This window comes from Ursus americanus, chromosome 12 (genome assembly GCF_024610735.1).
Source record: "Ursus americanus isolate L20-20 chromosome 12, mUrsAme1.1.p, whole genome shotgun sequence".
Classification (NCBI taxonomy): Eukaryota; Metazoa; Chordata; class Mammalia; order Carnivora; family Ursidae; genus Ursus; species Ursus americanus.
The window spans coordinates 59,941,834-59,965,971 of record NC_142138.1 but is presented as its reverse complement, the minus strand read 5'-3'; the positions used below and the strand labels follow the sequence as shown (position 1 = coordinate 59,965,971).

At 53.2% G+C, this 24,138-nt stretch overlaps 1 protein-coding gene across 2 annotated transcripts in view; it reads left to right on the top strand.

The window, feature by feature from the left end:
• The first annotated feature begins 8,992 nt into the window (after positions 1-8,992).
• KCND3 (potassium voltage-gated channel subfamily D member 3) overlaps positions 8,993-24,138 on the top strand; it is a 227,030-nt gene continuing 211,884 nt past the window's right edge. For both annotated transcript variants that reach the window (XM_087866171.1, XM_045801503.2), the window contains exon 1: positions 8,993-9,081. The gene's annotated coding sequence lies outside the window, so the exon portion shown is untranslated. The remainder of the gene's footprint in view (positions 9,082-24,138) is intronic.

The following is a 24,138-nucleotide window of genomic DNA, read 5'->3' as shown; positions in this document are numbered from 1 at the left end:
CCTGGCAATGCTGGGAAGAACTTAAAGCTGCAAAAGACTTAAGGAGACGAGAGCAATAAGTTGAAAGGACACCAGCAAGGAAATAAAAGAGGCCAGAATAAGGAAAGGGCCTGGGCGCAGTCAAGATCCTCAGGGCTGCAAAGAAAGCAAGTTTTACCAGACACCAACACAAGGCCTGGGGCCCCCCCAACCTAGAGACCAAGGGAAACGAGAGAAATCAATCTGCCTTTGGCCGCACTGTGAAAGTTGAGTGAGCTTGCCAGGAAGGACAAAGGATCCAATCACCTGAGGAGGCAGCCAAGGGGGGAAGTTGGAGACAGGAATGGCCTGCAAAATCCTGAGCCACGCTCCAAGGTCGAACTCAGCCAAGTTGAAGAGAATGGGGAACACGAGGCTTTGGGCCTGGCTGAGTGTCCCCAGTCTCTTCCTAAGTGGCTCTGAGTTGGACTGGCCTCCAGAACTGGCCACAGATGTAGCCTGGCACGCTGAATTCAGGCTGGCGGAGGGGTGCTTCTCCCACTCTGCTCCCTCCTCGTGCACATTCTGGGTGTGCTACTGAAAGAGACAGGATCCCTTCTGAAAGTGCCCCCTGGGACACGGAACTGAGCCCTGAATAATAAATTCCTTCACTTCCCAAGTTCCCTGCCAGTTCTCCCTGGCCGCAGTGAAAGCCAGCCTCCCTCCCTCTGGGCTGGATCTTCTAGGAACTGGGAATCTAGAAGGATGGAGGCAGGAAGAGGCTGGGGATTAGAGCTAAAACAGACTCACCTGTCACCAGGTCACAATCAGAACCAGGTCTAATGCACTCACTTGGGGTCTGGGTGTGGAGTGGGGAGGACGAGCTTTAGTCTATTCTAGAAGAAAATGAAGCCTGGTTTTTTTTTTCCTCCCTGATTAGCATTTTTATTGCGTCCGTCCTATTTGCTCTGCCTGCTCATAATTAAATACTGCCCATGGTGTCTCGTCTATCTTTGTAATGTTCTCTTGGACACCGATGAATTGGATTTTCTTTATGGACTCGCTCCACTGATAGAAAATAAGACTCAAGTCCTGAGCCTCCCCTGGCAGGGTGGGTCAGCCCTGGGGGGGTTGTCAAGTATTGAGGTCAGGAGCTTCTGCATAGTATCTCAGAGTCTGTGATCTGAGATCTTGGAAGGAAAATGAAAAAAGCACCAGGTCTTCTTGTCCTCAGAGAGGCTCCTATGAGAGATGACCCGTGGTATAAGGCAGCTGCCTCTGCTGGGCTGGGGAAGGCCGGAAGCCCAGTGGCTAGTGATGATGCTAGGTTGGAAAGGTGGGATGCATAGAGGTATAAGGCTCCCAGGGAAGGAGGTTGGACTTTTGGCTGGGACTCCAAATAGAACCTGAGGCTGGTTCTAATCCCGTACTCCTCTCTGCTTAACTCATCCTTGTCCCCTTCATGTGACCCATAGTCATGGGCCTCAGGCCACACGCCTCTTGTGTCATCAAATCCGGAGTCCTCTTTGGCCTGCCCCTCTCTTGCCAGACCTCTGGCTTCCTTCCTCTCCATCCCCACTCCTGTGTCCCAAGTGGAATCCAGTCCATTTCCAAGAAGCTTCTTTACCTTCTCCACCTTTACTCCCCCTCTGCTCTCTCACCAAAGCCTGGCTTTCTCTCTTTGTGCCCAACTTAGGCCACAATAAAGAGTGGATGACTTTGCATCTGAACCTTCTCAGGGCAGGCCTGTCCATTGAGACCTTAGATTCAGTGGTTCTCAAAAGATGGTCCCTGGACCGCAGCATCCGTTTGGATCATGGAGCTTGTTAGAAGTGTCGGTGCCTAGGGGCGCCTGGGTGGCACAGCGGTTAAGCGTCTGCCTTCGGCTCAGGGCGTGATCCCGGCGTTATGGGATCGAGCCCCACATCAGGCTCCTCCACTATGAGCCTGCTTCTTCCTCTCCCACTCCCCCTGCTTGTGTTCCCTCTCTCGCTGGCTGTCTCTATCTCTGTTAAATAAATAAATAAAATCTTAAAAAAAAAAAAAAAGTGTCGGTGCCTGGGCTCCGCCCCAAACCTAGTGGGTCAGGAACTCTGGGGGTGAGGCCCCACCACCTGTTTTGACAAGGGCTCCGGATGCACTCTCAAGTTTGAGAGCCACTGCCCCAGACCAATTTCCCACAGCTTTCTCTCGACCACCTCTTCCCTGAGGCCCGCACCACCCGTGCACCTGCCACCTGCCGTCTCCTCCCATCTGCAGCCTCCGGGTCACTCCCCGCCTCCCCAGAGGATACTGGCTGCCCTGCCTCTGACCACTTTCCACGGAGCTCTGTTTGCCTCCTCTCCTGTCCCTCCCTGCTCTGTGCCTTCTCCCTGGACAACAGCGGTCACCTCTGTCCTGGTGACTCCCACATGCTCATTTCTACCAGGCAGCTCTCCCTCAGGTGCTAGACATATACTTCCTTCTAGCAGGCATTTGACCTTGACTTTCCCAGACCCCTTACTCACCCGTCCTAAACAGAGCTGCAGCTGGGTTCCTTATTTCAGTCCATTCCCTGCCCCAGCTCTCTGCTGTGCACAGAGACTTCTCTGACTGTTTCATTTCCTCCAGCTGTTGCCCCCCCACACCTCCCCATAGTCAGTCAGGCACGGGGCCCACGGATTCTGCCCCCCCCTTCTTGGCTGGCTCTGTCATCTAATTCAACAGCCCTAGTTCAGCTCCCCTGCCCCCTGCCATGATTTCCCACTTCTACCCTCTCTTCTCACTGCTGCCAGAGTTGTGTTGTGTTTTGTTTTGTTTTTTGTTTTTCTTGCTAAACACAGTTCTTACCATGATGACCCCCCACGGTCTACAGGATGGAACCCCAACTGGGCTTTCCATCATCTGCCCTTTCCCGCGGGGGCTCTTGCCACCGTCCTTGCTCGGCCTGTGCTCCCGCCACTAGACGTGCTGCTCATTTTCATACCTCTGTGCGTTTGCTCATGCTCTTGTCTTTGCACAGAAGGGCTTTCTGTCTCGAGAACTCCTTCTCAGCCTTGAAAATGCAATTCGATGTACCCTGCCTTGGGTGCACTCTTCCCAGACAGCCCGTCCCTCTCCTCCCAGCTCCGGGCTCCCACAGTGCACGGCTCTTGTCCTTTTATAGGATGCACCCTTTGCAGTGTTCATTTGTCGTGCTTCCCAGGTTGGGAGCCCCTCCAAAGTCTCTGCTGTGCCTTGGTCGTCATCATCGTCCCCGGGCAGAGAGCAGAGCACGATTCCCGGCACACCGATGGAGCTGTAACTCCTCCTTTTGCTTGCTTCCCCTGGCTACTACTTAAAAGACCAAGCCCTGGGGCGCCTGGGTGGCACAGCGGTTAAGCGCCTGTCTTCGGCTCAGGGCGTGGTCCCGGCATTATGGGATCAAGCCCCACATCAGGCTCCTCTGCTGGGAGCCTGCTCTTCCTCTCCCACTCCTCCTGCTTGTGTTCCCTCTCTCGCTGGCTGTCTCTATCTCTGTCAAATAAATAAATAAAATCTTTAAAAAAAAAAAAAAAGACCAAGCCCTACACCCATACAATCGCCCATAATCCTCTATGACCTTCTTTGCCCCACCCTCTATCACCCAAGCAAAGTGCTGGTGGTCAGGGGGGAGGGTCCCTCCCACACGCTCCTCAGGCAGCCCTCTGACATTGGCGTCCACCTTGTCTTTGACCATTACGTGTCAAAGTCTCTCGGGCATTAGCATGGTGGAGAAGATGGGCATGGGCTACCCCTCAGGTTCCACTTAGGGATGGTCCCATTCTGCTTGCCGCTCAGTCTGATGATGCCCCCTCTGGCAGAGAAAGGAGGAAAGGAGAATTTCCCACAATCCCCACCTTGCTGGCCATTCTCCTGATAGCTCATACTGGTGGCCCCATGGACACGTGCTGTCAGGGGCAGGGGGGGGCATTTCCCGTGGCCCTGGATCCTGTGCTGCCCCCAGAGAGACCCCTGTGTCCACAGACGAGCAGCAGGGCCGAGAACACAGTTGGCTCCTGGTAGGCATTTGTTGAGTGAATAACCAAAGGCTGAGGACCAGAAGATGCTCTCGGAGTGCCCCTACTCACCTGGTTTGTCTGCCCCTGCCGCGATGGCCCAACTGCAGAGTCTCTGCAGAGAGCGGCCGGGCAGCAAAGAGGAAGATGGAGAGAGGCTTGGAAGGAACAATTTCTCCATGATTCTCTCCTCTGCTTCCGAGGAGGATCTCTGGGTCAGGAAAAGCACGCTGGTTTCCCAAGCCCCTCGAGCCCTCCTCCTTCTTGCCCTCAGCTCTGGGCTTGGGCCCTTCCAGGCTACGGGCAGAAAGAGGTAGACAGAGAGCACGGAGACAACTTTAAGTGAATTCAATTACCATAGCAACCCAAACCACCAGAATGGAGATTAGGCTCCAGACAGCAGTGATCCAGGCTTCGAAGAAAGGCAGCGATCCAAAGGCCATCACTGTGAGACTGAGCTGGGGGAGTGGGAGAGGGGGCGCCTCCACTCTTCTACTCAGCACCCCCACCCCCATTCATCTGTACATCCCCGGATTCCTCAAGGCTCTAACCTGTCGAGAAGCAGACACCCACCCCTGCCTGGAGCTGGAGAGGCCTGGAAGGGGTGTGGGAGTTAGAGCAATGAGCAGGGCCTTCTGTGGCCTCTCATTTGTACCACACCCTTCCGTGGATAGCAGGAGAATTCCCTTCCGCATCCTCTCAGCAGAGTAGCAACAAAGAGCAGGAGCTCTGGGGTCAGAGTGTTTGGGTTCAAATCCCAGCTCGGCTAATGATCTTGAGCACGTTAATGGATTTTCTGGGCCTTGGTTTTTCTCATCTGATAAATGGGCGTCTGTTTCCTAAGAGTGCTGTAAGCACTTAAAAATAAGAATGCATATAAGGCCTCAGCACAACCTGGTGCATATGTGAAATGGCAGGCAAGAGCTCGCTGTCACTGTGTCACCGCTCTCATTATTAATTTCACGATGTTGATGCTGGTGATGATGACGATGGTGATGATAATGACCATGATAATGATGATGGCAACTCCCGCCCCTCCTGACCCTTGGCTATTTCCCTGCTGTGAGCACCGCCTTTGACGGGTCAAGGTGGCCAGCCTGAGGGGGGAGGCAGAAGATTCCCGGGAGGCTGACAAGCTGGGTCATGGTAGTCAGTCCCCTCCTGCTCCAGAAACCCACCAGAAACCCAGGGTGATTGCATAAGCCACCAGGCAAATGACTGAAGGCCTTGCTTTCTGGGGACTTCATCTGGACCTGCCAGCTGCCGTCAGCCTGGGGAATCTCATTTGCCCCAAAGATGTTAAACAAATCTGTGATCCTCAGCCCCCCCCAAAAAACTATTGCTTTTCCTAAGGGTGGAACCTGCATCTGTGAAATGGGGATAAAAATAAAGGCTGATTTTTTAGACCTGCTCCAATGACAGACCAGCTCATGTAGAACTGAGGGCAAATGGAGGCACTGCCTGTGCTACTCTCATCTGGTGTGTGTGTGTGTGCACGTGAGTGTGTGTGCACGTGAGTGTGTGTGGGCTTTACTTCCCGCGCAGCCAGTGAGAATCTGAAGGACAGAGATGATCCTTCTCAGTGACGTGAGCAACTTGGGACCTGTTCTGGGGAAGGTGGGTCTGGTCCTCCTCCAGGGGCTGTGCTCATTCATTCCACAAGCAGTTTTTGACACCGGTGATGGTCAGACCTCGTGCAGCTGCCAGGCAAGCCAAGATGAATAAGACTCGGGAGCTGAGCTTGGAGGTGGAGGAAGAGCTCAGAGCCACACACCATGAGGTGCTAGTTGACAGCGGGAAGCGTGATGAGGCTGCTTGGGGCAGTGGGGCTGCACGTCAGAGAGGACCAGCATCTAGACCGGGCTGGAAGGAGGAACACATTTTGCCCAGTGGGGAAGGAGGAAGGACTCTGCAGGCAGAGAGAACAGCAGGTGCAAAGAGGGAGTGTGAAAGGGCCTGGTGTGTCTGGGGGAGGTGAGAAGTTTAGGACGTTAAAGCGCATGCATGCCTGCCTGTGTGCGCCTGCGCGTGCGTGCATGTCGGGGACAATAAGGGGGTGGGGAGAAGAATGGCAGAGGATGAGACCCAAGCGTCAATTTCTCCTCTTATCTCCCAAGAGGTCAGCAATTGTATAAGCCTCTAGTTCCTGTGGCCTGCAATGCTGAGATGGGTTCGGCCTTATTTTGAAAACTCACTCCCCTACAACCAAAGGAATTGTGAGCTTGTTTTAAGGAGACACGAGCCTGTTTCTGAAGGTTTGCATTGCTCACAGGTCTTGAATGTCCCCAGCTGACAGCTTCCTCCAGCCCAGCATAAACAGCTCCGTCTGGAAAGAGCCCCTGGAGAGAACTGTGGCTAGCCCTCCCTCCTGGAAGGTCTGCACCTGCACCCCAGCTGGCTCGCTTTGCATTGCCCAGCCCTAGATTGGTAGAGTCACATGGCCAGGGAGCACAGCCTGACCTGGGACCCTCCTCTGCTGCTCCATGCCCCAGCAGTCAAGAGCCCTGCCGATTTTTACCTCCAACCTATTTCTCTTGTGCTCCCTTTTGTCCATCCACCACCGCTGCCCCAGCAGAAGCCCTCTCTCTCCCGGAATCCTGCACTAGTCTGCTAATTGGTCCCCCAGCCTCCCATCTGGTCCTCCTCAAATCCACCCTCCACACTGCTGGGCCAGAGTGGATTTTTCTAACACAGATCTGCTGGCACCATGCCACTGCCCAGAGCCTTCTGGTGGCTCCCTGTGGTCTGCGGGGCAGAGTCCGGCTTCTAGGCTTGGCTTCCCAGCCTTAGCCCCTGATGTGCCCTCACTCTGGTTCCACATCTTGGGCATACACTGAGCTCACTCTTCAGTCATTGTCATTTGGCTAATGCCTTGTCCTCTTTCTAGACTCCGCTCAGATGTCGTCTTCTCCAGAACCTTTTCCCTGACCCCACCGGCTGCACCAAGTGCCTCCTCCTTGTGCTTCCCTAGTCCTCCATGCATAGCCCTGTCCTACATACGAGCCCCATCACTGCGTAGCTATGTGATGCTCGTCTCCAATTCATCGTCGAAATGAGAATAAAAATAGATCTACCTCATGAGATTGTTTTGAGAATTTGTAAATCCAGCTTCCCTTTGCCGCTCAGGCTTCACTGACCTCAGAAGAGGTTTGGCAAGCCTAAACATCAGCGCAGAGCACACATCCACTGCCTGTCTTACTCTTTAAACCCTGAGCCCTAAAGAAGGCAGGGCCTGTGTCTATCTTGCTCACCACCGTATGCCCAGCACAGCGATTAGTGCACGTTCAATAAGTATGTGTTAAATGAATGAATGGTTTAATAAGGGTTTGTTGAACTAGTGTTAGCGGATGAAGACCAATCAGTTCAATTAAAATGTTTACTGAATGCCAGGCTCTGGGCTAGGACTCCCCTGTTAATACGCAGGTGGGACTGGGGATTCAGATGAGACAAAGCATACACACGTGTCCCGGTCAAAAGTGCATCTGGAGTTGAGACTTCGATCCAACTCAAAGTAACATTTAAGTAGGGTTAAATGGAAGTGAAAGGAATCTTCTGGAGCGCCTGGCTGGCTCAGTCGGTTAGGCGTCTGCCTTTGGCTCTGGTCATGATCCTGGGGTCCCGGGATGGAGTCCCACAGTGGGTTCCCTGCTCAGCAAAGAGTCTGCTTCTCCCTCTGCCTCTGCCCCTTCCCCCTACTCATGTTCTCTCTCCCTCTCTCTCTCTCATAAATAAATAAAATCTTAAAAAAAGGAAAGAAGAGAAAAGAAAAGAATCTCCTTAGGGAAAAGCAATCCATAGCTGCCCCCCTCCCCATATCTCTCATCCCCACAAGCAGTGCTGTAATTCACGAAGAAAACTGTTGTGTGTTTCCTTTTTCGTCCACTTCAGGAATCTGTAACAAAGAGGGAACCTGCTGGCACTGAGCCTGTATTTGCAAAATTGACTCAGGCATTAGTTAAGATGGTACGCACATACCACTTCAAAGACGCCAGTCCGCCTGGGTGGGGAGGGGCACCCCAAAGAGCACGGGAAGGGTATTCACTCTGTCATCAACAAAGGACAAGAAATTCACTAACTTCTTTAAGCGTGTGTTTGCTTTTTGTTCACACCGAGCCCAGCTGTCTCCATTCTTTATGACTCCGGACATGATTTAACACATATACTTAAAAAAATGGAAGAACAGCTTCTTAAATTTGCAGTAAATGTATTGTTCAATAGGTTTGATTTACTAGTTACAAATCATAGAAGAGCCGCCATGGCAATTTATCGTGATGTCGTCTCAGGAGTTGGAGTCCACTGCCTCTATCTGTTCTGATCCCCATAAAAATAATCCAATGAGGGGAAGACCCGTGATGCATCTTGGCACCCGCTTGGGTTGTAACCTCCACACCCTAGTCTGCATATCAGGGCCCGCCCCCCCCTTTCAGATGATGAGACCATGGCAGGTGGGGGAGGGCAGCATGTTCCCTGGATTTAGTGGCATTTGTTCTGAGTAGTTGGTTGGGGTCAAGAAGCAGAGGTCTCTGGGCATTGCTGCTTGGGAGAGATTTACAGGGCTCCACTTGTCTCCCTGGTGACGCTGCAGAGGACTCAAGTGGATGGAAAACTTTCGTGCTTTGTGTGTGTGTGTGTGTGTGTGTGTGTGTGTGTGTGTGTGTGTGTTGAGGGGAGACAGGCTCATTATTTAGAGGGATTCAGAAGTGTCCGTTTTTTTTGAAAAACTTCTACGGGATAGTCTCTACTGATTCCTAAAGCAACTGTAAGCACCTCCTTCCTATTCCCAGGGAAGACTTGGAAGTGTGGAAAATTCTACAACTGGTCGGGGTTGGGGACCAAGGGAGATGGAGTGAGGGGAGTGTCCCAGGCTGAGGGGCAGGTCAGGCCTCCCAGGAGAAGTGTTTCCAAACTTAGCAGGACATGTAGGCATAGCCAAGCAGGGTGGGGACGAAGGATAGAGTTCCTGAGGAAACAGACTGAGCCAACACTCAGGGGTCAGAGAAAACTGCAGCACTTTGCATAAGGCAGGAACACAGGCTCGAGGGCTTCAGGAGCAGAAAGTGGAAAAGCCGAAAAACTAAAGATTTGATAACAACATGAGACATGTAAGGTATGTCTGCTCAATTGGGAGGGTCATGGGGATTTATAGACGGATTTCAAACGAGGGGCAATATGGGTGGATTTGTGTTTTGAAAAGATGACTCCGGCTACTGTGTGGGAAATGGACTGGAGTACTTAGCCTCCTTGGTTGAGCTTCTATTTCTGGAAAATTCCCTGCCTATCTCTAGCCTTGGCCAGGAAGCACAGCCCTGGGTCCTCTGCCCAGGTGCTGAGGTGAGAATGAGATGTCACCCATGCCCTCAGGAGACACAGCCCAGTGAAACAGATAGGGCTCATTTTGGGGGAGGAAGTCGTATCAATGCCTGTGACCCTGAGTACTGGGGGGCCACCAGTTTATAGCTGGGGAGCCAACTGGGGGAGGCAGGCACAAAGATGCCCAGGCAGGATTAGGGGTAAATGAAAGAAAAATTCGTTCTCTACCCTCCAGGTCTTCCAGCTGGACTAGGAATGAAATTTACATGAGACGGATTAACAGGAGGAAAACACCCCAAAGTTTTATTAAGTGCGTAGGGAAGCCCAGTAATGAAATTGAGGCCTGAAGAAATGACCAAGGCAGGCAGTTTTTCTATTTTTCAGACAAAGAGACAATCAATATACGGGGAATTCACAGGATAAAGAAAACAGATGTTCAGGAGCTTTAATTAGTAAGGAATTCTAACGTAATGTGAGCCTACGTAGATGATTAGTAAAAAAGTGACAAGGTTTGTTTCTACAGCTTCCTTGGCTTTCAAGTTCCTATCTCTGGTGATAAAAATGAGTTTTTACTTCTCAGTACAGGGAGGGTTCCTTTTGTACGCGAGATTTATTTCCTGCTTTTAGGGGAACAGAGGAGCGTCTGAGTGTCCTTGCATTGGCTGTTCCCCAAGTATTTCAAGGCAAAATAATCACTATGACATGGTGGGACATTTTAGGCGACCTGCCCTTGGCCCCTACAGGGGAAGGGCCTCTTCTGTCAGAGGACCACCCTCTGTCCTCTCATGAGCTGCACCCCCAGCTTCTCTGTGGGGATCTGGGGAAAGGTACATTGCAAATGTCAGGTCTGCATAAGACAGATTATTGAATGGAACTTTCTGTGGGGACGGAAATGTTCTGTCTCTGTACTGTCCAGTGTGGTAGGCATTAGTCACAGGGGGCTACTGAGCACTTGAAATGTGACCAGTGCAATTAAGAGGCAGATTTTAAAATTTTCATTGTTATAGCCCTGCATTATTAGTGGCTACCCTATTAGCTCAAATCTAAGATGGGAGATCCTCGCAGACAGTGCTATTAAATGCTGAGCATGTAGGACATTCTCAAAGCAATTCTTATTTCTTGTGCCTGGAAGCAGTGTGGTGTAGGGCAAGGCTTTAAACGTCGGCATGGTCGAATTAGGGTTTAAATCCTATTTGTGCCCCTGTTGGTCAGGGTCGCCTTACCAGTTTGACATACATCAGCCCTATTTCAGTGGCTTAACATAATAAAAGTTGATTTTTTTTTCACTCATTTCAGAGGCTAGTAAAGGTGAGGAGAAGTCTCTGCTCCACACAGTCATCCAAACTCCTTCCTGCTTGTGGCTCCTTCCTCTGCGAGGTCCTCGAAATGCTCTCCATTCAGCCAGCGGATGGAGAAAGAAAGACAGCATGTAGGATTGCCCTGGACTTTTTTTTTTTTATGGGACTGGCTTATATTACCTTGGCCAGAACTCAGTCACGTGGCCAAACCTAACTGCAAGGGAGCCTGGGAAATGTGATCGACCTAGGCCCATGAAAGAGGAACTGAGTCTGATGAGCACCTAGTCAGTTTCTGCCACAAGTAGCTACTAGCTGCGTGACCTTGGGCTTAGTTTTCTTATCTGTAAGAAGGGACTATTAAATAAGAGTTGGTGAAGGCAAAATGGAGCAATGCCTGTGAAAAATGCTGAGGCCAGTTGGGATTCAGGACTATGATTTTTCCCTCTCAGTTTGGGTCTCGTTTCAGCTTTTTAGACAGCAGCTCAGATGACACCCAAAAGCTTGCACGTGGTGGCATCTCTCCTTGCCATTTTATATATGTCCCTGTCTCCCCAGGAGCAGGACAGACTTTGGACAGAATTTATCAAGCCCTTGAGCTTTACCTAACTCAGAGACTAGCCCTAGGGCACGGATGCGGGTACTGGTCAAACATTCTTGGCATCATTGTGAGGGGAGGTAGGAAGGATTTCTTCCCTGGAGATGTATTTTGTTGGCCATAAAGAGGGTGCAATCACTGAAATATTTACAGACAAAATTATATTTCATCGGTAAGTGAAATTTGTTTCCATCTTATTGGGGGGTGATGGCGAATAGGACTATAGATAAAATATGAGTAGACTTAAGTTGGTAATTATCAAAGCTAAGTGATGGGTTCATGGGTTCATATGTTACACAATTCTCTCTTCTTTGCACGTTTGTAAGTTTCATTTGTAGATTTCCACACTAAGTAATTTTTTTGAGGGCTCCTGCATGGCTCAGTCAATTGTCTGCTTCAGCTCAGGTCATAATCCCAGGGTCCTGGGATTCAGTGCCGCATCAGGCTTCCTGCTCAGCAGGGAGTCTGCTTCTCCCTCAGCCTCTCCCCTGCCCGCTCATTCTCTCTCTCTCTCTCTCTCAAAAATAAATAAATTTAAAAAAATAATTTCTTGAGGGCCACAGGGATCCTTTTTTAATAAGGTTTTGCAAAGAAGTCCAGAAACTTCTTATGACCTTGCAGTATGGGGACAGTCGCTGGACTATCATCATTTATTTGTTGACTCACCAGAGCAATGAATGATTTCGCAGCTGGGTCTCCCACAAACCCAATGAGGCAGAAACACCCAACCCCACCCTTGAGCTCTGAAGAAAAAATGCATTTGAATATGAATATCATAGATGTGCAGAGCTGGGAGGGGCCTTAGCAAGCATGAGCTGTGTCTGTTTACCAAGAGGAGGTGAGTATAAAAAGGTGGTACACGAATCCCCTTATTACAACACTTTTGCAAAGGCTGTTAACTTGATTTTCTAGCTTCAGATTGCAGAAATAGAATACAGAAATACCTCGTCGTTTACAGTTGCATTAATGGGGCCAAGATCACGAGTAGATAAGGACTCTGTGGAGTTAGGAGGAACCTCTTGTCCTTCTCAAACCTCCCTCATTACTCTGATGGATGCCTGAAAACCCACCCACTCTGTTTCATTGCCTTCGTTTAAGGCTGTATCCCGTTAAAAAGTGAATACTGTATCTCTGGACAGGATAGTCACACTTTAAATGATTTTATCAGGTTTTGCTGGTGAGGATGGAACAGGGAGCTCAAGGCAACTCAAGGCTGCAGAAATGGGGTGCCACAGAATGGAGAGAGTCAATAGAAAAAAAGATCTGGGGACCAACTTTTTTTTTTTTTTAAAGATTTTATTTATTTATTCGACAGAGATAGAGACAGCCAGCGAGAGAGGGAACACAAGCAGGGGGAGTGGGAGAGGAAGACGCAGGCTCATTGTGGAGGAGCCTGATGTGGGGCTCGATCCCATAACGCCAGGATCACGCCCTGAGCCGAAGGCAGACGCTTAACCGCTGTGCCACACAGGCGCCCCTGGGGACCAACTTTTCTGATTGCACACATTTCCGAAAGTCAGTCTGAACAATAACTACATGGGAAGAACTTGAGTGACCTGTGTAATCTTAGCACAAGCACTGTAGCCAGCTCTGGCCAAGATTTAAAAGCGAGTTTCAAACACCTGTAAATTCAGTTGCCACGTTCTAACAGCCAACGTTCTTATTTATAATTGCATGAGATATGTTATATACATTATGTAATTCAATCCTCATGAACCCTAAGAGCTGATACCATCATTATGACCCATTTTAAAGGTGAGGCACTGAGGATCAGAGAAGTAAAGTGGTTTGCCCAGAGTCACACAGCTTGTTAGAGTCAAGATTTAAAGGCAGGTCTATCCTGAGCCCATGTCCTCACCACTAAGTCTCCATTGTCCCGGGTTTGCCGATGTGATTTTCATACCATTTTCTAATTAAAGTCCAGCAAGCTTTGATCCTGGCATCTCCTTGAGCCAAGCCAGGGTTTGGGTTCGTGGGTTTTGGACAAGCCTCCATGCCAGATTTTATACCGAGCATAGTCACAGCTGCAGACGACCAGGTACCATTTCCAACTGACAGCATCCTGGCTATTCCCAAGGAGGTGCTATTCTTCCAGAAAGGAAAGAAAAGAATTCTCTGAAAACCAATCTGTTTCGAGAGAACACTGGCCAAGTCTCTGCAGGCGGCATCGACTGAGGCTCACTTTGTAGACTCGAAAAGGCTGGAGGAGGGGGGCTTTGGGGCTCTTTTCATCTAGGCTCAGCCGAAAATTGAACACCCTGAACCTTTCTCTCTGTCGTCACGCCAGTGCTAAAGATCAATCAGGACCTGGAGGCTGACCAGTTGACAAATTTATCACATATTCTCAGTTACACACAATCAAGGGAGCCATGTGAATGGAAGTAAAAGGAATCCTAATGTAAATTTATTGAGTGTCTGCAACGTGCCAAGCACAGAGCTAGCATATCCGGAGGTGATTAAGGCATGGTCCTTACCTTAAACAGCTTAAAGGCAGAGCAGGAGACCACCATGCAAATGACTAAGGTAATAAGGAATGACTGGGGTAGCCCAAGTGGGGAAAGGCTAGTTCGTCTTGGGGTGTCAGAGTGGACCTTACTAGTACATCCTATGTGAACTTTGGGCTGGGTATTGAAGGTTTCCGGCTGAGTGGATGTTTTCGAGGAAGACATAGGAAACAGGAAGTGGTGGAAGGCCTTTCTGGAGGACAGTACAGTGTGTACAAAGGCACAAAGGAGTGAAAGGATGTGATTTGGGGCGGTAACAGAGAAAAGGTCTACGTGCTGGAAAGAAAGGTGTGAGAATGGAAAGAGGGAAGGCCAGAAAAGAAGTGAGGGGAGGTGTCATGATCAGAAGAGGGTGTTTTAGAGGAAACGATCTACTGCAGAAGGTTGGAGAAGGCTGGGAAGATGACGTAGAGAACTACCTGTGTACATAGAGATGGCCAGTAGATGGTTAGGGGCAGGGAAAGTTCAGGAGAGGATCGTCAGCACCCGAATGAACTTGAAACCAGAGGCTCCCATCAGCTCTTCAGGGAAAAGGGCAGGCACAGAAGTAGAGAAGAAAAAGGACAGAGCCCTGGGAAACATCAGTTTCCAAGCAAACGGAGCCATCAGAAGAGAAGAAAATAGTTACAGCGCCCCCATGAGCTGCACCTTCAGCCTCCCCTGTTGTCCTCCTCCAAATTGTCTCTAGCAAGAACCTAAGCAAATGATTGGGGTGTTTTCCTTCCTTCCAGTGCCAGCATCCCCTTCTCAGACTTGCTTTCCTTCTCCCCTTCCCTCCTCTTCCTTCACCTAGTTTCTTGCTCTAAGGGAAGTCTCGACGAGCAGAAAGCCCCCCACCTTGGCTGTGCCTGCCCAGGATATGCCTAGGTTGGAGTGGGTGTTGAGCTGGTGAAGTTCTGGAAAGTTCTTCTGGCAGGTGTGCTGGAGCTCACCAACTTCGATGACTTCTCATTGGCCATCACTGGTCTAAGCATTTTGACTACAGGCAGCTACGAGCCTCCCTACTGGGTTAGGGCTGCAGGAAGTGTGGGGTTACCCCACTCCCTCAGGAAGGGACCAGGGGCATCTGATGGTGGTGAGTTCAGCCAGCAGGGCCACCAGTGTTGGGCAGTGCATCTTGGGCTGGCCCAGCCGAACAATGTGGACTGATACCCAGCAGGTGAGCGCCCCTGGCCTTCTGGGACGGGGGCAAAGCACCTCAGCATTTATAACACCACCGCCTGCTTCACCTGGGAAAACTAGAGAAAGTCAAGGCAACACCAAGCTTTGAAATTCCTCAGGAAGGGCGCCTGGGTGGCTCAGTGGGTTAAGGTCTGCCTTCGGCTCAGGTCATGATCTCAGGGTCCTGGGATGGAGCCCCGCGTAGGGCTCCCTGCTCAGCGGGGAGCCTGCTTCTTCCTCTCCCTCTGTCCGCCTACCCCCACCCCCGCTTGTGCTCTCTCTCTCTCTGTTAAATGAATAAATAAAATCTTAAAAAAAAAAAAAAAGAAAGAAAAGAAATTCCTCAGAAAGACTGTATCCTGAAAAAGACTCAGACGGTACAACCCCAGCCTGGACACATGGAACCCCTGCCCCCACGCCCAGCCTGTGACACCACACACTGGAGGGGCCAACAGAGCCAGGTCAAGAGTATCCTCTTGGGGCAGATCTTATCTGGCTGAGAGGGCCACTCTATCCTCAGAAGAGCAAATGACCAGCAGCCTTGGGGGGGTGGAAGAGGAAGGGTTCAGAGTGGGTGTGTGGCCTGGGATGCGTCCCTATGCATCCACTTTCTTCAGTTTTCCCATCTATAAAATGGTAATAAGACCCGCAGTGCAGGTTAGAGGACACCTAGCAAGGAGTCCAGCCCAGGGTGACTCCTCGACTTGAGGCTGATACTAAGCCTGATACACCTCAGAGACTGGATCCCTTGGACACCCTTCCTATTCTTGGTCTTTTGTTGTTTCCCTGTTATGAGTAGCCTCGTGAGTTCCTACCTGAGACCTTGAAGAAGCCACTTAACCTCGCTGTGCCTTGATTAGACATTTGGGGACTGAGGGCAATGAACTCAGCTGGCCCATGAATAGATGCTGATATGCACAGCTGCAGGGATAGGGGTAGGAGGCCATGGCCAGATCAACGCTAGAGGTCCCAAAGCCCAAGGGGAGCCTAAGGGAGAACGAGCGGCCACTCCCACTGAGTCCTTCACCAGGGCTGTACTTCCATTAAGCCTTGCTTTACATGGTTAGGTAAATAAGGGAGGCTGGGTCCAAATGGCTAGCATAAAATCAGAGCCCAGGAAGTGCCCCATGGGCTTTCAGCCTGGTCCAGCCCCTTCCTCATCCCATCCCTGTGGCTCCTCCCCTATTCCTCTGTCAGAAGTTTCCCTCTTCTGGGGCTCAGGGAATCAACTATCTCAACAAGGTGAACTTGACCCTTTGTGGGCTGTGGCCTGGCATCCTTACCGTTATATGGGTGGAGGTGTGGGTCTGCCTCCGTCCGTGTGTACAACCCAACAGTTCTACCTTTGGCCCAGGCAAACATCCTGTTTGCACCTCTCCTGCCTTGACAACGACAGCCAACAACGATAGGGGTACCTTCTTATGTTCCTGGCACTGTTCTTAAGTTCTGATAGTTCATTTAATTCTCACAATGACCCGATATGGTAAATAGTAGTATCTATTGTCATTTTATGGCAGATAGGGAAATCAAGGCACAGAGAAAGTAAATAGCTTCCCTAAGCTTGTACAGCGAGTAAGTCACAGAGGCAGGTTCAAAGGGAGGAAGTCTGACCTCAAAACCTATGCTTTTTACCTGCAAGGTCCATAGTGCATTGAATGTGGAAAGCCTGTGACCATCAGAGGTGCGGTCTGTCTCCAAGCTCCTGGCCCGACCTGGGACCAGTTGCTCAAGTAGGACAGGCAGGAGCCGTGAGCTGGGGGGGGGGGGAACCCTTATGGACACTCGGAGGCACAGCTGCAAAGGGCAAGCCTAAGCACAGTGGCCCCGGGAAATAGCTGCGCAGACACGCCAGCCTGGCCCATCGGCACAGAGGCTGCTGACCTGGAGCTGGGTTGCCTCTTGCCCTCCCAGCCCACATGGTGACAAGCCCTGCAAATAGTGGCCAGAGCCACGGGACTCAAGAAGAATCCTCATGTGTGCACAGCTTAGGAAGGACACACAGACACAGAGAACAGTCATTCACAGGAGCACCGTCTTTAAATAGAAAAGATAGCTGGAAATACACTCAGTGCACTCTCTCGCTAGCTAGCTCCCTCTCTCTCTCTCTCTTTCTCTCTCTCTCTCTCACACACACACACACACACACACACACACACACACACCCCAGCACACACGGCCAGGGCCAGCGGAGCAACGGAACAAACACCTTAGCTGTGCTGGTGGCAAAGGGAAGAAATCTTGTGTCCTGGCAGCTCCTGACTTTCAGTTCCTATTTAAAATGTCTGAATTGGGAGCATGGACAAGCTCCCAAATTAGCTTTTTAAATAGAAGCTGAGAGTTAAAGGAAAAGCGGCCGTGTCATGGGGGAAAAGCAAGTGAAAATCCCGGCCAGACCAGGCCAGAGGCAGAGAGGGGGAAGGTGAGGCCATGCAGGGCTGGAGAGATGCAATGGGAGGATGGCAGCCGGTGGGAGGGACAGCATCTCTTGGGCAGTGGCTCCTCCAGCTGCCGGAGGCTCCTTTCTGCCCATCTCTTGCTCTCTCTTATTTTCCAGGTCACCTGGTTGTGAGAAGGGCAGGTAAATACAAACCATACCGGCCTAGACGAGAAATTCAAGTCTTTCGTTTTTCCCTCTAGATCCTCTGGACAGCTCCTTCTGTTACGTGATGAGATATAAGCCCGGGGGAGCAGGGCCAGGTGTGTGTGGAGGGGTGGGGGTCCGAATCAGTGCCCTGTCTTCAAACAGGACTTACGAGGTGCAGGAGAGCACAGCTGCCCCATCAGTTGACCTCTCTGGAAGAGGAAGGATGCCCCCAGCTAACTGTTCCGGGAAGCCACTATGCTTTGGGGCAGACCCAGCCCTTGAGCTATCCCCAAGATGCAAAACAAAGGTGGGAATGTACAAGAGAGAAATAAAATAGGGGGTTTTAACTCTCCCCAGTTGGACCAGGGGGTGGAGGATCCAAGGAAAGTGCCCCTCCCTGGACCTGCCCACCCAGAGTCTGGGGCGGTCCCAGGGGTCCTAGCAGCTGAGGTCGGTAGTTGTGAGAAAATTAGCTCTTCCCTGGAGGGAAGGGAGGAGGGAGGTGGGAGCAGTGCCAGGGCCTTCCCTGAATTCTTCCCCTGTCTGCCAGGGAGTGGCAGTGTTGTTAATCATTATTACTGTATGTAAATCAGTATGCAAATCCCACAGCGCTCTGGGACTCCTGGCAAATGCTAATGCATCCCACGCCCACCTCTTGCAGGGCCAATTGTACACCTTTCAGACTGACACACTGAAGGGGGTTTTGGGAGAGTGGGAGGAATGAGTGAAAGAGGGGCTCCAGCTTCCAGGGGCCCACAGAGGCCCAGACCACAGCCATTGACCGCCATCCCTTAACCTGGACAGGGTTAGGGGTTTCACAAGTCAGAAACCCCATCCGGACTCAGCGAGGTTCTTTCCAGCACACCCTCGCCTTCACCGCACACTTTGCTTTTCTCTCGCTGTCCGTCTCAGCCACACATCTCTCCACGCTCAGAACTGTGATCGCTCAAGCCCTGTGTTCTGGTCCCGCTGAGGCACGCAGCCGCCCGGCTTCTCGAGTGGCGGGCCGAGAGATTCCGGGCACCGGGGCCGCAGACAAGGGGAAAGCTGGAGCCGCCGGTCCGCACGGTCTGCGGGGACTGTACGCTCCGCGCGCCGCGGCCGGGAGCGTGGGAGCCTGGGCCCGATACCACTCTCCGGGGATGCTCGGGGCTCCTCGGGGCTCCATCCGCCGGGTCCTGGGGGCACGTGCCGACCGCCTGCTCCCCATCCTGGGCCCGGGCACCGGGCAGTGGGGCTCCGTGGGCTTTGGGGAGGGACGGAGGATCGGGCGGACTCAGGCTGAGAGTTCATCCTCCCAAGTCCAGACTCTCGGACCTGGGTGCTAGGAACACGTGGCAGGACAGGAGGGCGAATCCCTACCTTCGGGTCGTGCCCCTCGCGCCCCGGGAAGAGAGAGGCTCTTACGTGGGATAAGGGCAGTGTGAGTCCCCTTGGGATCTCCAGCCCCGGCACGCGGCGGCATGCGGAGCAGAGCCGCGGCGAGCCGGGAAGCTTGTGTGGTGGTTGGCTCCACCTCGCCAGGTGGCGGGGCTCCGCCGCGAGCAAGTGCTGGTGTCGCGTGGACAGTCGGTGAGAAAGAGACACCCAGCTAGCTCCACACACCCCCCCCACGCGCGCGCACACACTGGAGCTCCGTGCCGCCTCTCCCCGGGTCCCCAGCACATACGCCCCCGAGCTCACACTCGTGCCCACTCAATGCTCCGCCCCCACGCCCAAGCCGAGCTCACCTTGCCACGCTCACCCCCGTGCCCACCCTTGCCGGCACATGCGGTTCCACCCGCGCGGGCACACTCGGCCACCTCCAGGCACACCCTAGGATTCCTCCACTCGCCCGGGGAGACGCACCAGGCTCTGCCTCGTCTCCCCGCCCCCCGCTCGCGCGCGCGCCCCTACACACACACACACACACACACACACACACACACACGCACTCACACACACCCTCGCGCGGGGAGTCACACGCCCTCGCCCTGGGCACCCTCCCGCGGCGAGCCTCCAGGTCCTCCTCCTATCTCCCTCCGCTGCCTGGCGGCCCGCGCTCTCGGGCCTGGCCTGGAGCCGCTCCGCCGGCGGGGATCGGCAGGGAGCCGAGGGCGCAGCCTCGCCGCCGCCGCCCCCGGACTCTCCTCTCCGCCCCGCCCGCGCCGCGCCCCCACCGCCTCCCCCTTCGGGAGAGGGACCTCGCCAGGCAGCCCGTGGCCCGCCGGGCTCCGCTCCGCGCGGCGCCGGCAGCGGCGGGGGCAGGGCGCGAGCAAGGGAGCCCGCGAGCCCGCGAGCCCGCGAGCGGGGCGGCGGGGAGGGGACGCGCTGCCGAGCCGGGGCTGGAGCGGCGGCGGCGGCGGCGGCGGCGGCGGGGGAGGGAGGGCCCCACGGACCGAGGGACGCACGAACGGACCGAGCCAGGGAGGGAGAGAGCGAGCGAGACTTCGCCGGCGAGCGGCGGCTGCTGGGCGCTTCGCCGCGCTGCTGGGCGCTCGGCGCCTCCGCGGCCCCCGGCTCCCGGCCGCAGCTTCCTCGCGCGCGCGGGCGCGGGGCGCGGGGCCCGGGGCTCGCTTCGCCGAAGGTAAGAGGGACCCGACCGAGCCTTCTGGAGCCAGGAAGTGTGAGGAGCGCTGCTCCCACGCCTGTTGCTCCAGCTGCCCACGCGGCACCCTCCCACTCCTGCGCCTGGGTGGGTGGGCGCTGGGGCGCCGGAAGGATTGGGGGTGGGGCCGGCGCCGCGGGGGAGCAGGCAGCCGGCCCGGGGGCGTCGGTTCCCTCCGGCTGGCTGTGCAGCCACCTCCGGGCAGCTCGGCGACGTGAGGCTTGGGGGTGGGGGTGTGAACCTCTGCCCTCTTTCCATTGGCCTGCCTTCCCTCGGGGGTGCCACAGGCAGCGCCCCGGGATCCGGCGGCAGGTGGCGACGGCTTGCTCGGTTCCCCCTGCTCCTTGGGAAGGGAGGACGAGAGAAATGGCTGAGGGTGGAAGCAGGGAGCAGTTTGGGGCGCTTCGCAAAGTTCTCCAGCCCGGCGAGCCGGCGGTGTGCCTACCAGAGGCTGGGGGCCGCACATCTGGTCTTGCCCGACGCCGCTTCCACCCCGAGAGCTCTGGGAAAGGTCTCCAAGTGACACCCAGGGCCAGTGCGGCCCGGGGGAGGGGGTTCGAAAGACTCACTTTGGCGAGGTGTTTACACCGGGGATGGGGCGCAGAAGGGACAGGGCAGAGAAGTTACCTGGAATCAACTAAATTCCTGCACTTGCTTAGCGTTGACATTTGAATCCAGTCCAGGAGGTTCTGCTTTCATCCCGGGCAGCCTGATGTATCAGCAACAGGCTGAGGTTCCGGACCTGGACTCTTAGAGCAAGGAGAAAGCTCCGTTGTATTTCTGAAGAGAGGTTGTCTGAACTTTCTTATGATCCTGTTTGTAAGACTGGGCTGGGGTTCCTCTGTGGTGCATGTCTGTATTTTGCATGAATGTATGTAATGGTTAAGTGTATGCCGTATTTACCGTTACTTCAAGGAAACCTGGATATTTAATGTCTGTAGAAAGGGCGTGCAGGAATTCAATGCAAAGCGTGTGTACATTTCCCTGTGAGGACATGTTGGCACACAGACGGGAATTGATGTGTTTATTTTTCTGTGTCACTACTTGAAGGCAACAAAATGCGAGTACACAAGGGACCCCCAGAGGAAGAAAGATTAGTAGCTTGTTCCCTTTTACTGTTGAGGAGGCTGGAGAAAAAGAGAGTTCAGGAAAGTGCCCTGGCCAGCCTAGGAGTGGCACTGTGGGAGAAGAGGAGCTGTATGTATGTTCCAGGCCTGTACCCCAAGGATCCCCCCAGCCTGGCACCCTGTTGGTTTCATGCCCATCCACCTAAACCATATGGGCAGAGTAGAAGGCCCCCTGGATTGTCAGGACCCTCCTCCCCGAGACTGGCCCCATTCTGGGCTAAGCGCCATGATATAAAATTGTGGAAGGTAAAAGTTTCCAGAGACTCTCCACACCCAGCACTCTGCTGAGGTCACTGAAGGGCAGACCTTGGTGACGACGCGAAACTTTTGCTGCCCTGTGCCTGGGCTCAGGTTAGGTGTCGGTCCCCAGGACAAGCTGTCTGGTCACTTTGCCCACTTTGGCCCTCTCCCTCCAAAACAGAAACTGTTTCATAGGGCTGACTTTTTTACAGCAGGAGAACATATATTCCCTTCTTCTTGGATTTTTTGCGTTTGTCATTTTAGCCCTCACCTGTTTTAAATGGCTCTTCCCCAGCCTCCCCCCACCCCCATCTTTCCCACTGTCAAACTCTTCTGCCAAAAGCAAAAATAGCTTCAGATTTTTCATTTGTAAGGCGTCCACGTCCTAGTAAAACCTTGGCATTTGAGGCGTGTGCAGTGCCATTGGCTGGAAATGGGGCCGCACTCTTGTGCCTGTTGCAGAAATTCATAGCCAGGTCTGCTCCACGAGGTGTTGGCCCCTGTCGGGGGGTGAGCCCAGCAGGGAGCACCGTGGAGAGGGCCTGCTTAAGCTGGGTCACGCCTGCAGGCATCTGTGGAGGCCTTATGGCCTTGGGCCTGGTGTCAGGTGGGAAACTTTTCCTCCCCTTCTCAACCCCACCACCCCCCTTACACACACACATACACACAGAGAAAGTAGCAGTGGGGTAATGTCTCCTTTGGGGGTACTTTTTACCCAGGAAACAGGGTTTAAGCCTCTGGAGACAGCCTGGCTTTTGCTTGGCCTTCTTTGGGAAGATTGGCCTGGATTGGTTGGGCCTTGGGACTAGAAGCTTTTATGATAGATAGAGAGGGGTTGTTTTTCCTTCCCTAACTCTCAATTATTCATCTGAAAGCAGTATGTGAAATACTTATTGCCCTTGAGAAGAGGAGATTGGCCTGAGGTGGAAAGGGTAAGAGGGTGGGACGCCGCTTGGCAGGGGCAGACGCCAGCCACTGAGTCTTAGAAGTCAGGGTGGAGCAGCCCTGGGAGAATGGAAGGAGAAGGGCCCTGGCCTTGCAGGGTGCAGAGCTGCATATGTGGCCCAAGCAGGGTGCTAATGGGGTACCTCCTGTCTTAGCAGTCTCTTATCTTACTCTTTGCCACCCAAACCCCCTCAAGGTCCTGCCTCTCTGAGCTCCATTCTGGGGAAAAGCAAAGATGTTAAAGGGTCAGCGGTCCAGGGCCCTGAGTCTGGGAGCCCGGCCCCCCTTACCCCCCAGGGAGGAGGCCAGGGGTTCTGTGGGAGGATCCAGCCTCGGATGGCCTCGAGTTCTGAGTGATGCAGGCTGGGCACCCCGTTCTGGGCACCAGCCTCCTCAGGAATTCCCAGAACTGCCTCTTGTCGAGATGAGGCTAAGGCGAAGTCTGTCCCCACAGCAACCAACCCCGACGTTCTCCTTCCTGCTTTGCATGGGCAACGGTTACGAGGAGGTCTCAGGGAGAGCCGAGGAGCTACAGCCTTAATGTCCTGGATCCTAGAAGAATCAAGGATTCCTTGAGCCGAAGGGCTCCTTGTCACCTTCTTGTCCAGTTCTCTCACTGGACAGAGGAGGATTCTGAGGCCCAAGCGTGTTGGTGTCTTGCTTGCACAAGGGTAGGAGAGAAGTGAAACTGGAATACAGGGCTTCCTGACCTCCTGCTCTTTGCTGCCTGGGCCGGGGCGAGGGGCATCTCTTTGTCTTGCTTTCCTCCACGAGGAACATATCTGCCCACACTTAGGTCGGGAGAGCCAGTTTTGTAGTGACTCCATCCATGGTCTGTTTGAAAATCGTCAGCTCCTACACACACGGACTTCGGCCACCCTGAAGCGATGTTTCTGAGTCTCAGCTCCCTCCCTGGAACTTCCGTGTCCTAGGATTTTCTGTGAGGATACATGAAATTGTGGCTGTCAGGGTGCCTAAAACAGGGCCCAGGGCATTGTCACCATGCAGTAAATGTTCCCTGAACGTGAACTGGAATTCTCTGTGACTGAGGCTTACGTGGTGGGCTTGCTGGCCCAACTGCCCTTGCTCCTTTAGAAAACGCGGCGAAGAGTGTGTGAAGGGACTGCAGTGGCTCATGATAGCCCAGAGGAAGTATGGGAGTCATCAGGGTCCCTTTCTAGAAAAAGATACAAAATGCACAGGCTGTGTTCTCAAATCCGTCAGTGGCATGCCGTGGGGGAACAATCCCCCTGTTCCTTTGCCATAATCAAGAGCTCATCAGGCTTGTGCTGTTTTTGTCTTCTCTGAGTGATGACATTTATAGGGAATGTCATTGTCATTCCTGTTGTCTTCTGCGGCATCTGAATCAACCTCCCTTTATGAGGGAGCAGGGGCACCTGTACCTAGTCTCCTTAGCATGCAGATGAGGAAACTGAGGCAGAGATTGGCTCCTTGAGAAAACCCAGCTGAGAGCACAGTGAGTCAGAGGCGCCTCGATTGGATTCTTTTGATTCTGATCCGTCTGCAGAGTTCACTGCCTGTCAGGAGAGAGAACGTCTACCCTTGAAACCCCCCCTTAGCAAGGCATGGAGTGAGAGCGACGGAATGCAAATGCCATCAACAAAATGCAGGTTCCCAGTTTGAGAACCTCCAGGATGCAGCACGCTGAGCTGCCTCCTGGGCTGTCGGGTAAAAATGGAGGCGTCATGCCCTTTACCCTCAAGGAGCTTGCTACGGGATAGGGAAAACGGGGCTGTGCCCTTGAACTCCGCATCAAGCCTGCCTGGGTTTCGATCTCTCTGCCTTCTTATCA